This window comes from Theobroma umbraticum, unplaced genomic scaffold (genome assembly GCF_002168275.2).
Source record: "Theobroma umbraticum cultivar Fairchild unplaced genomic scaffold, ASM216827v3 scaffold_51.0, whole genome shotgun sequence".
Lineage (NCBI taxonomy): Eukaryota > Viridiplantae > Streptophyta > Magnoliopsida > Malvales > Malvaceae > Theobroma > Theobroma umbraticum.
The window spans coordinates 6,203-17,808 of record NW_018397260.1 but is presented as its reverse complement, the minus strand read 5'-3'; positions in this window follow the sequence as shown (position 1 = coordinate 17,808).

Here is an 11,606-nt window from a genome sequence, read left to right as displayed (position 1 = left end):
ATCCAAGAGTGCAACCATAAATCTAGGGTGGAGTGATTTCAAGGTTAATAAGTTTGAATTATTTTTAATGAGATTATAAATAATTCTAGGTTTATTTAAGCTTGGAATATCTATGTCCAAATGGATTCCCCATTTAGCTTGGTAGAATTCAACTTGTTTAAGTTAGCATGCATCTTTTATTTGATTAATTAAATTGTGTCCAAAAATAGCAACTTTAATATGTTTGTCTTAATTTAGCTAAGAAAGTGTTATGTCTTAATTTAGGCAAGAAAAAATGTTTATCTTAATTTAGACATGAAATCGTGTTTGGTCTTAATTTAGACAAGAAAATATGTTTGTCTTAATTCAAGACAAAAAAATATTTTTTATCTTAATCTAGACAAGAAAATATATTTGTCTCAATTTAAACAAGATAAAATAGTTTTTCTTAATTAAAGGTAATAGATTATTTAAATTAAGATAATGTTAAGAGGATTCTTTCAAAATAAATCTAGACATCCACGCTCATAAAAGGAGACTTCATGTTTGATTATCATTTTTTTATTATTAATTCTTTAAATAAAGATGGATAATAATAAAATAATAGTTATTATTCAACAAGGAGTTTATTTTATCAAGAAATCTAAATGGTAATTAAAGAATTAAATTATTTATTCTTTAATTTTAATTTTGATAATTATGGAGCATGTTTGATGCTTCCATAGCTCTAAATGGATAGTCAAGATCAATTCAAAGGTATTTGATATTAATTAGACCTTTAAGGCAAGAGTTTTAATAAAAAGGGGAGAGAATGGAAGAAAAGAAACGTAATTGGAAGAAAAGAAACGTATATACTTTTCTTAAAAAAGTTTCAGTTGTCACTTCTCTCCTCCTCCTAACTTGACCATATCTCTTTACCTCTACCCCATTCTTGGTTGAATATTTTGATCCAACTCCAACAAAATGCACCTCTAGGATTCCAATAGCAAAATCAAGCACCTTTATCTAAGAAGAAGCCAATTGTAGAAGACTTACTAAGGCAATATATGACCCATAATGATAGCATCATATAAAGTCAAACAACTCTTATTCAGAGTCAAGCAATTTCACTTCGAAAACTTGAGACACAGGTTAGGCAACTAGCAAATTTGTTAAGCAGCTGAACTTAAGGAACATTAGTAGTGATGCGGAGGCCAATCTGAGAAGAGAAGGCAAGGAGCATGTCAAGGCCATCACGTTGAGAAGTGGTAAGGAAGTTAACAACAACCCATAAGAAGTTGCACAATAAGATAAATTTGTGAAAAGTGAGATATAGAGTTCAAAGTCTACTGATCAATGTCAGGCAAAGGTGACTAAGGCAACTGCACCGCCACCACCTTTCCCTCAATGCTTCAAGAAGAAGTAAGAAAATAGTCAATTTCAAAAATTTATGAAGGTAATTAAAAAAATTGACGTCAATATTCCATTTGCCATCCTATGTAAAATTTATGAAAGACATTCTATCCAAGAAAAGGAGATTAGGTGAGTTTGAGACAGTGGCACACATTGAGGAGTGCGTGCAATCATTTAGAATAAGCTTCCTCCAAAACTTAAAAACCCAAGCAGTTTACTATTCTGTATACAATTGGTGCTTTATTCTTTGTTAAAGCCTTAAGTCATCTAGGGGTGAGCATTAATTTGATGCCATTGTCCATCGACAACAAGTTGGGTCAAGCCTACCACTATAACTCTTCAATTGGCAGGTGGAAATCTTACATATCCCAGAGGCATAGTGCAAGATGTGCTTGTGAAAGTGGATAAATTTATATTTCCAATTGACTTCATAATTCTTGACATGGAGGAAGATAGAAAGGTTCCTATTATCCTTGGGAGACCTTTTTTATGCATAGCCAGAGCACAAATTAATGTTGAAAAGGGAGAACTTACTTTACGAGTACAAAATTAAAAGGTAACATTTAATATCTTTCGTGCTTTAAAATTCACTAATGATCTTGATGAGTTTTTTGCAGTTAGTGTGGTAGATAAAGTCATGAGAGAAGTTTTCCTTGAAGATCATCTTAATGATCCACTTGAAGTATCATTGATTTCTAAAGTTGAGCCCATTAGTGATAAAGTTGTTGAATGTGTCAATGCATTGAATGCTCCTTCTCGGGTAGTGGGAGTTAGGTTTGAATTGTTAGATTTGACTTCCCCTTCATCCTCACCAATGAAACTTTCAATTAAGGTCCCCTTGAAGTTAGAACTCAAACCATTGCTAAAACACTTGAGGTATGCATATCTTGGAAACTCATTTACCTTTTTGGTTACTATTGCATCTAATCTTAACAACCAGTAGGAAGAAAAGTTGCTAAGAGCTTTGAGAGAGCACAAAAAGGCATTAAGGTGGTCTATAATAGATATCAAGGGGATAAGCCCTTCCATATGCATGCACAAAATATTGTTGGAGGATAATCCCACAACCACTATCGAGCATTAGCAGCGATTAAATCCAATTATGAAGAAATTTGTTAAAAAGGAAATAATCAAGTGGTTAGACATGAACATCATTTATCCTATTTCAATCAGTGAGTGAGTAAGTCTAGTGCAGTGCATACCTAAGAAAAGAGGATAATAGTGGTGGCAAACGAAAATAATGAGCTTATTCCCACACGGACAGTCACTGGATGGAGAGTATGCATGGATTACAAAAAGCAAAACAAGCCTAGAAAGAAATATCATTTTCCTTTACCTCTCATTGACCAAATGTTGGACACATTAGCTAGAAGAGAATATTATTGTTTCTTGGATGGATACTCAGTTTACAATTAGATTGCTATAGCACCAGAAGATTAAGATAAAACGACCTTGACATGCCTCTATGATACCTTCGCATTTTGATGAATGCCATTTAGGTTGTGTAATACTCCAACCACATTCCAACGGTGCATGATGTCTTTTTTTTTTCAAATATGGTGGAGAAAACCATAGAGGTATTTATGGATGATTTCTTAGTATTTGGTAATAATTTTGATGAATGTTTGCTCAATCTTGACAGATTATTGCAAAGATGTGAAGAGACAAGCCTAGTGCCGAATTGGGACAAATACCATTTTATGGTACAAGAAGGTATTGTTCTGGGTCACAAGGAGTCGAGCAAAGGATTAAAGGTGGACAAAGCCAAGATTGAAACCATTGAAAAGCGTCCACCACCAGCTTCAATAAAAGGTATTAGGAGTCCTTTGGTCATACTAGTTTTTATTGGCGATTCATCAAGGATTTCTCCAAAATTGCTAAACCCTTGTGCAATCTTTTAGAAAAAGACATCCCATTTAAATTTGATGATGCATGTCATGATGCGTTTATAGAATTGGAAAAGAGATTGACAATTGCAACTAGTATCGTAGTTCCTGATTGGTCACTCCCATTTGAACTTACGTGTAATGCTAGTGATCATGTAGTAGGCGTAGTATTAGGACAAAGAAAGAACAAAATTTTTCATTTGATATATTATGCTAGCAAAACTTTGACTGAAACCCAGATGGACTACACTACCTCTAAGAAATAATTATTAGCTTTTGTGTATACATTTGACAAATTTTGTTCATACTTGATTGGCACTAAAGTTATTATTTACACTGACCATTCTACAATCAAATATTTAATTACAAAAAAAGATGCCAAGCAAAGGTTAATATGATGGGTTTTGCTGCTTCAAGAATTTAATTTGGAAATCAAAGATAGAAAGGGTTTAGAAAACCAAGTAGATGACCATTTGTCAAGGTTAGAGCATGACAGCCAAGGTAAGGACATAACTTTGATCCATGAAACTTTCCCTGATGAATAATTGTTGTATATTGGTCATAAGAAATTACAATAGTATGCTAATTATGTCAATTTCATTATGTAACCTTTTACCTCCAAATTTAACTTTTCAGTAAAAGAAGAAATTTTTACATGATGTTAAATATTATTTGTGGAATGAACCATTTTTGTTTAAGCAATGTGCTAATAGAATTATAAGAAAGCTCACTACACAAAGAAGTTGAAAGCATGTTAAGACAGTGTCATTCATCAGAATATGGTGGTCATTTTGGAGGGGACCGAATAGCAGTCAAAATGCTTTAATGAGGTTTGTATTGGCCATAATGGTTCAAAGATGCTCATAGTTTTTTGTTGCATTGTGACAGGTGTCAGAAGATGGGAAACATTTCTAGAAGAAATGAGATGCCGCTTAACAACATTTTGAAAGTGGAAATCTTCGATGTTTGGAGAATCGATTTCATGGGACCATTCATCTCATCAATTAGCAATCGATACAACCTGGTAGCTGTTGACTATGTGTCCAAATGGTTCCTATAGACATATAGTGAGCTAATTAAGTTAGGTATTTATGCAAGCATCTTGATGGAGACTTGTACATAGCTTTGGATCCTAGGTTAATGAAACCACCTAGGAAGATAAATAATAAGAGAAGCTGGTATCAGATGAAGTGTTGAATGAACCCATAATCCTAGGTCTTTAGTTTATTGTCTCTCTCAAGTAAATTTAATTTCTGTTAGTTAATTTAGTACTTATTTTAATTTCATTTTAATTAATTTTTTACAAATTTTGATTACTTAAATAAGATTAATTAGTTGTAAAATTTTAGTATTTAATAAAAATTTAAGAACAAATCCCTGTGAGAACGATACTCTACTTCTTACTATATTACTTGTTGCGATAACGTGCACTTGCATGAAAATTTAACATAAATAAAAATAATAATCGAGAATATTTAATTATAAATATAAAAATCAAAAGTTTTAATTCCTTATTTATAATTGGTTATAATTCTAAGATAATTATATTGCTTAATATGAGATTAGGATTTCCTTATTTTACTATTAATTCTTTTTAATTAAAGATGGATAATAATAAAATAGAATAATCGTAATTTGACATGGACTAGCAATTAGGATTAAATAAATAAATTATTATTTAATTTTAATTGTAGGTGGCAAATATTAATTTAATTTTAATTAATTAGATTAAAAAGATTTTTAAGAGAAAAATATATCTTTTATTTTTATGGGGCCAAAAATCATATTGCAAATATGTGATTTTGGCCAAAACCTTAGCCACCCTCTTTTAAGATAGCCAAACTTCTTTATCTCTTTCTAGGTTTTCTTCTTGCTTTAGCAATTTTCTATCAGCCTCATGCAAAAAAAAAAAATACTATCAAAGAAATTGAGAGAAAACTATCTAGTTACCATCTTGAAAAGTATTCCATACTTGGCCCATTCTAGGCTAGACTTTGAAAGATTCTTGAAGAATAAGTGCTAAGTCAAATTAGTTGAGATTTCCAATAATTGGTGTGGTGGTGAATTTATTTATAATTCACTTGGAGAGAAGAATCAAATATATTCCTAGCACAGAGTAGCAATATCTCCTACTTTTTGTTCTTTTTTATTTGTGTGATTATTTTTTGATTTGCATGATGTATGATTGTGAATTTTCGCTTGCGTAAATTAGATAAATTGCTTCCATAGCTAGAAATTTTTTGAAATTTATAGGTTACACAATCACAAGCATACATTATGATCTAAATCCAAAAGCTAGTATTAGAGACATAGTTGCATGTGAATTTAATTTCCTGTATGTTGATGCATGGTTGGCACCTTTGCATGATTTAATTATATTTGATGCGATCAATATATGATTGAATGTATGGATGGATGCTTAAGGTTTTTGCCACATTAATTATCCTTAAATTGTTAAAAAAATTTACTTGTAAAACTTTTTGTTTCACTATGTAACAAGTTGAGTGGCCTATCGTTGTTATATTTCTTTCTTGATTTTATTTTATTTTTCTCAAATTTGATGTATTTAGGAAAAGCAATGTAAATTATGGAATTAGGAGCGTACATGGAGAAGAAGATCGAAGCCATGGAAGAAAAAGGTAAAAATTTGGTCTCTTGATTGATTTGGTTAAGGCTATCAATTTTTGATTTGTTTTAGGATTTAATTATTATTGAAAAAAAAATTTCAAATATGAATTTTTTTTTGGAATTTATATTATTTTTTCAAAATTTTTTATGCCCAAAAACCCTAATGCAAAACCCAAACCTAAGACCGATGTTGCACAAATGTCACATAAAAAAACCATAAAGGTTAAAACTCAAAGCCCAAAAGTCCCAACAATTGGGAAAATACAACATAAGATGTATCATAGACATAAAACCCCAAGGGTTGGGAAGGAGGACAAGAAAAATTCGGCACAATTAGCTAGTTACTGAAATTTGGTGTTATTTTATGGTAAACTCTTCTCCCAGACTTGTTTCAGAAATTTAGGTCTAACTTTTAATTTGAAGGTTGAAATAATGCAATTTTTTTGGCAATGGAAAGCTAAGATACTTGGATACAATTCTTATGTTTACCACTTGACCTAGTTCAAATGGGATCTAGGCGAAATATTCATCATAAGTCGCTGGTCAGTGTGTATCAAAATTTTGGGACAAGTTTTGCCCTAGGAAAAACATCTATTTAAGGGTAAGGAAATTATAAGAAAAGGGAAATTTTAGTCTTGAATTGAAAATTAATTTTTATTTTGGTATTAATTAATGAGATTAATTAATTAAATTTTTTTTTTTTCAAATTGTGTTAAAATTAATGAAATTAATTTATTTTAGTTTTGGATTGAAAATTATTTTTTTTGTATTAATTAATTAAAAAATAAAAAAAATTATTTTCAAATTGCATTAGAATTAATGAAATTAATTTATTTGAGCTTTGGATTGAAAATTATTTTTTTGGTACTAATTAATGAAAAATAAAAATATTTTTTAAATTGGGTTAAAAATTAAAATTAAAAATTTGGGGATTTTTAGATAGCTGCGAAAAATCAAAAGGGTACCATTTTGGAAGTTGTTCCCTAGGGTTAAGCTATGGAAGCAAAGAAGATCGAAAATCTTTTATTTTTACAAGTTGTAATTTTAATTTTTCTCGGATGGATATTAATGTTGCTTATACTTATATTTATTTATAAATATGGATGTATGTGGATAAATGATATGAGATATTGTTTGATTGATAACATGTCATCTAGAATGGGCGTCGACCTCTTAAGGATCGCCATACATACATTATGTATTTTAGTTTTAAAGAGTTTTATTCTATGAGATACATAATGAATGTAGGAAATTAAATCGCATCTAGAGAAGATGGTAATATGGACTTAGTTATATACTAAAGTATTTAATTGAAGACATAGCTAAGCCCATATTTTGACTTATGATATTTTAAATATGCATATAAAAAATCTTGTAAAAAGTCACTCCTAAGTGTGATAGGATGCTAGTAATCCTAAAGTTCATGGTCTCCATTGTTGGCTCATTACCATGTGAAACATGTCACTCCCTACAGATGATAACTCTATTAGATAGAGTTATTTAGTCGCATTTTGGATGTTAAAAGAGCTAAGACCTTGTGTTTTAAGTTGATTTTAGATAGTTTTTCTATTTTTAGTTAATTAGTTTAAAGCATGCTAACTTATTTCAATTCAAGTAATTATAGTTCATTTTCATATTGAAAGTCCTAATTTAAGCCAATACTAATTTAGTCCTTGTTTTTGTAGGTTTTGAAATGCATAAAGTTAATGGTGATGAACTATGTAGTGAAGACCAAGTGGGGATTTCCACTGAACATGTTGCGGTAATTCGAACATAACTCGAGCTATAGAGATTAAATCAAGTGATTTTTAGACCATTGAAAAGCTGAGAGCCATACCTACAACATTCATGTTTATCATTTCACCCATATTGACCTCGAGGTAGGAAAAATCGTGTTACAGGATGAGGTACTGTGGTAGTTTTGCACCAAGGCAACACAAGAAAGCAATGTTGCGACGTTGAAAGACTTCAAGAAGCAGTGCTACAGCCTTGAAAGACTAAAGGACACAACACCCAAAGGAGCAGCATTGCTCCCATACTAAATCCTAAGAGCTCAGTGCCATGGTGGTCATGGAAGAAGGCCGTACTGCCAATTGGAAGTCTTGGAAAAAATATTTAAGTGTAGGGCACCACGGTGCTCAAGGTGCAAAGCCACAGTGCTTTGATGTGTTTCACTAGAAAACAACTATTGAAGATTTCATTTTTTAGGGCTTTTTGGTGGCTATAAGTATGTGATTTTCAGCAATTGAAAAGGGAGGTCTTAGAGAGGAAAAAAATGATAATTATGGAGAAAAGATAACAGTTCTACAAAAAGGAGGAAAGGAGAAGAAAACGAAAAGGATTAAAAATCAAGAATCAACTGCAAACGTGAATAATAACTGAATGTTTTAATAAAAAATTAAATCACATAAAAAATTAAACATTTTTTATAATTTGTTTTAATAAAAAATGAAAAACAATTCAAGTTAAAATCAACTGTGAGATTATAAAACCATTTAAAGCGAGTTATAAGCCTTTCAAAGATATGAGTAACTATAAATGGACTTTTCTTGCCAATGCATACCTTTTCATTCATGTTTCTCGAGGTAAACAGTCAATTATAATTTTTTTTAATAAAAAATGTAAAAAAATTCTAGTTAAAATCAACTGTGAGATCATAAAACTATTCGAAGCGAGTATTAAGGCTTTTAAAAGCATGGGTGACTATAAATAGACTTTTTTTGTCAATAGATATCTTTTTTTGCACGTTTCTCGAGATAGATATTCAATTATTATTGATTTTAATAAAAAAGTAAGAAAATTGAACTTAGAATGAATTATGAGATTATAAAAATATTTCAAGTGAGTAATAAGGTTTTCGAAAGCATGGGTGACTATAAATGGACTTTTCTTGCCAACGGATACCTTTTTCTTCATGTTTTCTGAGGTAGACATTCAATTATAATATATTTTAATAAAAAAATGTAAAACAATTCAACTTAAAATCAATTATGAGATTATAAAACCATTTAAAGAGAGTAATAAGGCTTTCAAAGGTATGGGTGACTATAAAAGAACTTTTCTTACCAATGGATATCTTTTCATTTATATTTCTTGAGGTAGATATTCAATTATAATCTATTTTAATAAAAAATATAAAAAAATTCAAGTTAAAATCAATTGTTAGATTATAAAACCTTTTAAAGCTAGTATTAAGGCTTTTAAGGGCATAAGTGACTATAAATGGACTTTCCTTGCTAATGGATATCTTTTTCTTTGTGTTTTTCAAGGTCGACATTCAATTATAATCTGTTTTAATAAAAAAAGTAAAAAAATTAAACTTAAAATCAATTATGAGATTATAAAAACTTTTAAAGCGACTAATAATGCATTGGAAGGCATGGGTGATTATAAATGAATTTTTTTTGCCAATGAATATCTTCTTCTTCACGTTTCCCTAGGCAAACTTTTAATTATCATTTGTTTTAACCAAATATGTAAAAAAATTGAATTTAAAATCAATTATGAGATTATAAATCCATTTAAAGCGAATAATAAAGTTTTTAAAGGTATGGGTGATGATAAATTGACTTTTCTTGCCAACGGATACCTTTTTCTTCATGTTTCATAAGGTAGACATTCAATTATAATCTGTTTTAACAAAAAATGTCAAAAATTTCAAGTTAAAATCAACTTTGAGAGAATAAAACTATTTAAAACGACTAATAAGGCTTTCAAAGGCATGTGTGACTATAAATTGACTTTTCTTCCCAATTGATACCTTTTTCTTCATATTTCTTAAGGTGGATAACGAATTATAATCTGTTTTAATAAAAAATGTAAAACAATTCAAGTTAAAATAACGGTGAGACTATAAAACCATTTAAAAGGAAGTAATGAGGCTTTTGAAGGCATTGGTGACTATAAATAGACTTTTGTTGCCAATGGATACCTTTTCATTCATGTTTCTTGGGGTAGACAATCAATTATAATTTGTTTTAATAAAAAATGTAAAAAAATCTAAGTTAAAATCAACTGTGAGATTATGAAACTATTTAAAGCGAGTATTAAGGCTTTTAAAGGCATGGGTGACTATAAATAGACTTCTCTTACCAATAGATATCTTTTTTTTTACGTTTCTCAAGACAGATATTAAATTATTATTGATTTTAATAAAAAATGTAAAAAAATTGAACTTAGAATGAATTATGAGATTATAAAAATATTTAAAACGAATAATAAGGCTTTCGAAGGCATGGGTGACTATGAATGGACTTTTCTTGCCAACGGATACCTTTTTCTTCATGTTTTCTGAGGTAGACATTCAATTATAATATATTTTAATAAAAAAATTTAAAAAAATTCAACTTAAAATCAGTTATGAGATTATAAAACCATTTAAAGCGAGTAATAAGGCTTTCAAAGGCATGGGAGACTATAAATGAACTTTTCTTATCAATAGATACCTTTTCATTCATGTTTATCGAGGTAGACATTCAATTATAATCTGTTTTAATAAAAAATATAAAAAAATTCTAGTTAAAATCAACTGTCAGATTATAAAACCATTTAAAACGAGTATTAAGGCTTTCAAGGGCATTGGTGACTATAAATAGACTTTTCATTCCAATGGATACCTTTTTCTTCATGTGTCTCAAGGTAGATAATCAATTATAATCTGTTTGAATAAAAAATATAAAATAATTCAAGTTAAAATCAACTGTGAGATTATAAAACCATTTAAAGTGAGTATTAAGGCTTTTAAGGGCATGGGTGACTATAAATGGACTTTTCTTACCAATGGATATCTTTTCTTTGTGTTTCTTGAGGTAGAAATTTAATTAGAATCTGTTTTAATAAAAAATATAAAACAATTTAACTAAAAATCAATTATGAGATTATAAAACTTTTTAGAGCGAGTAATCAGGCTTACAAAGGCATTGGCAACTATAAATGAACTTTTCTTACCAATGGATACCTTTTCATTCATGTTTATCAAGGTAGACATTCAATTATAATCTATTTTAATAAAAAATATAAAAAAATTCAAGTTAAAATCAACTCTGAGATTTTAAAACCATTGGAAGCGAGTATTAAGGCTTTTAAAGGCATGGGTGACTATAAATGGACTTTTCCTTCCAACAGATACCTTTTTATTCATGTTTTCTGAGGTAGATATTTAATTATAATCTATTTTAATAAAAAATATAAAATAATTCAACTTAAAATCAATTATGAGATTATAAAACCATTTAAAGCGAGTAATAAGGTTTTCAAAGCTATGGGTGATTATAAATGAACTTCTCTTACCAATGGATACCTTTTCATTCATGTTTCTTGAGGTAGATATTCAATTATAATATGTTTTAATAAAAAATATAAAAAAACTCAAGTTAAAATCAATGGTGAGATTATAAAACCTTTTAAAGCTAGTATTAAGCCTTTTAAGGGCATGGGCGACTATAAATAGACTTTTCTTGCTAATGGATATCTTTTTCTTCGTGTTTTTCAAGATAAACATTCAATTATAATCTATTTTAATGAAAAAAATGTAAAAAAAATTCAACTTAAAATCAATTATGAAATTATAAAAACTTTTAAAGCTACTAATAAGGCATTAGAAGGCATCGATGACTATAAATGATTTTTTCTTGCCAATGGATATCTTCTTCTTTACATTTCCTTAGGCAACTTTTAATTATTATCTGTTTTAACCAAATATCTAAAAAAATTTAATTTAAA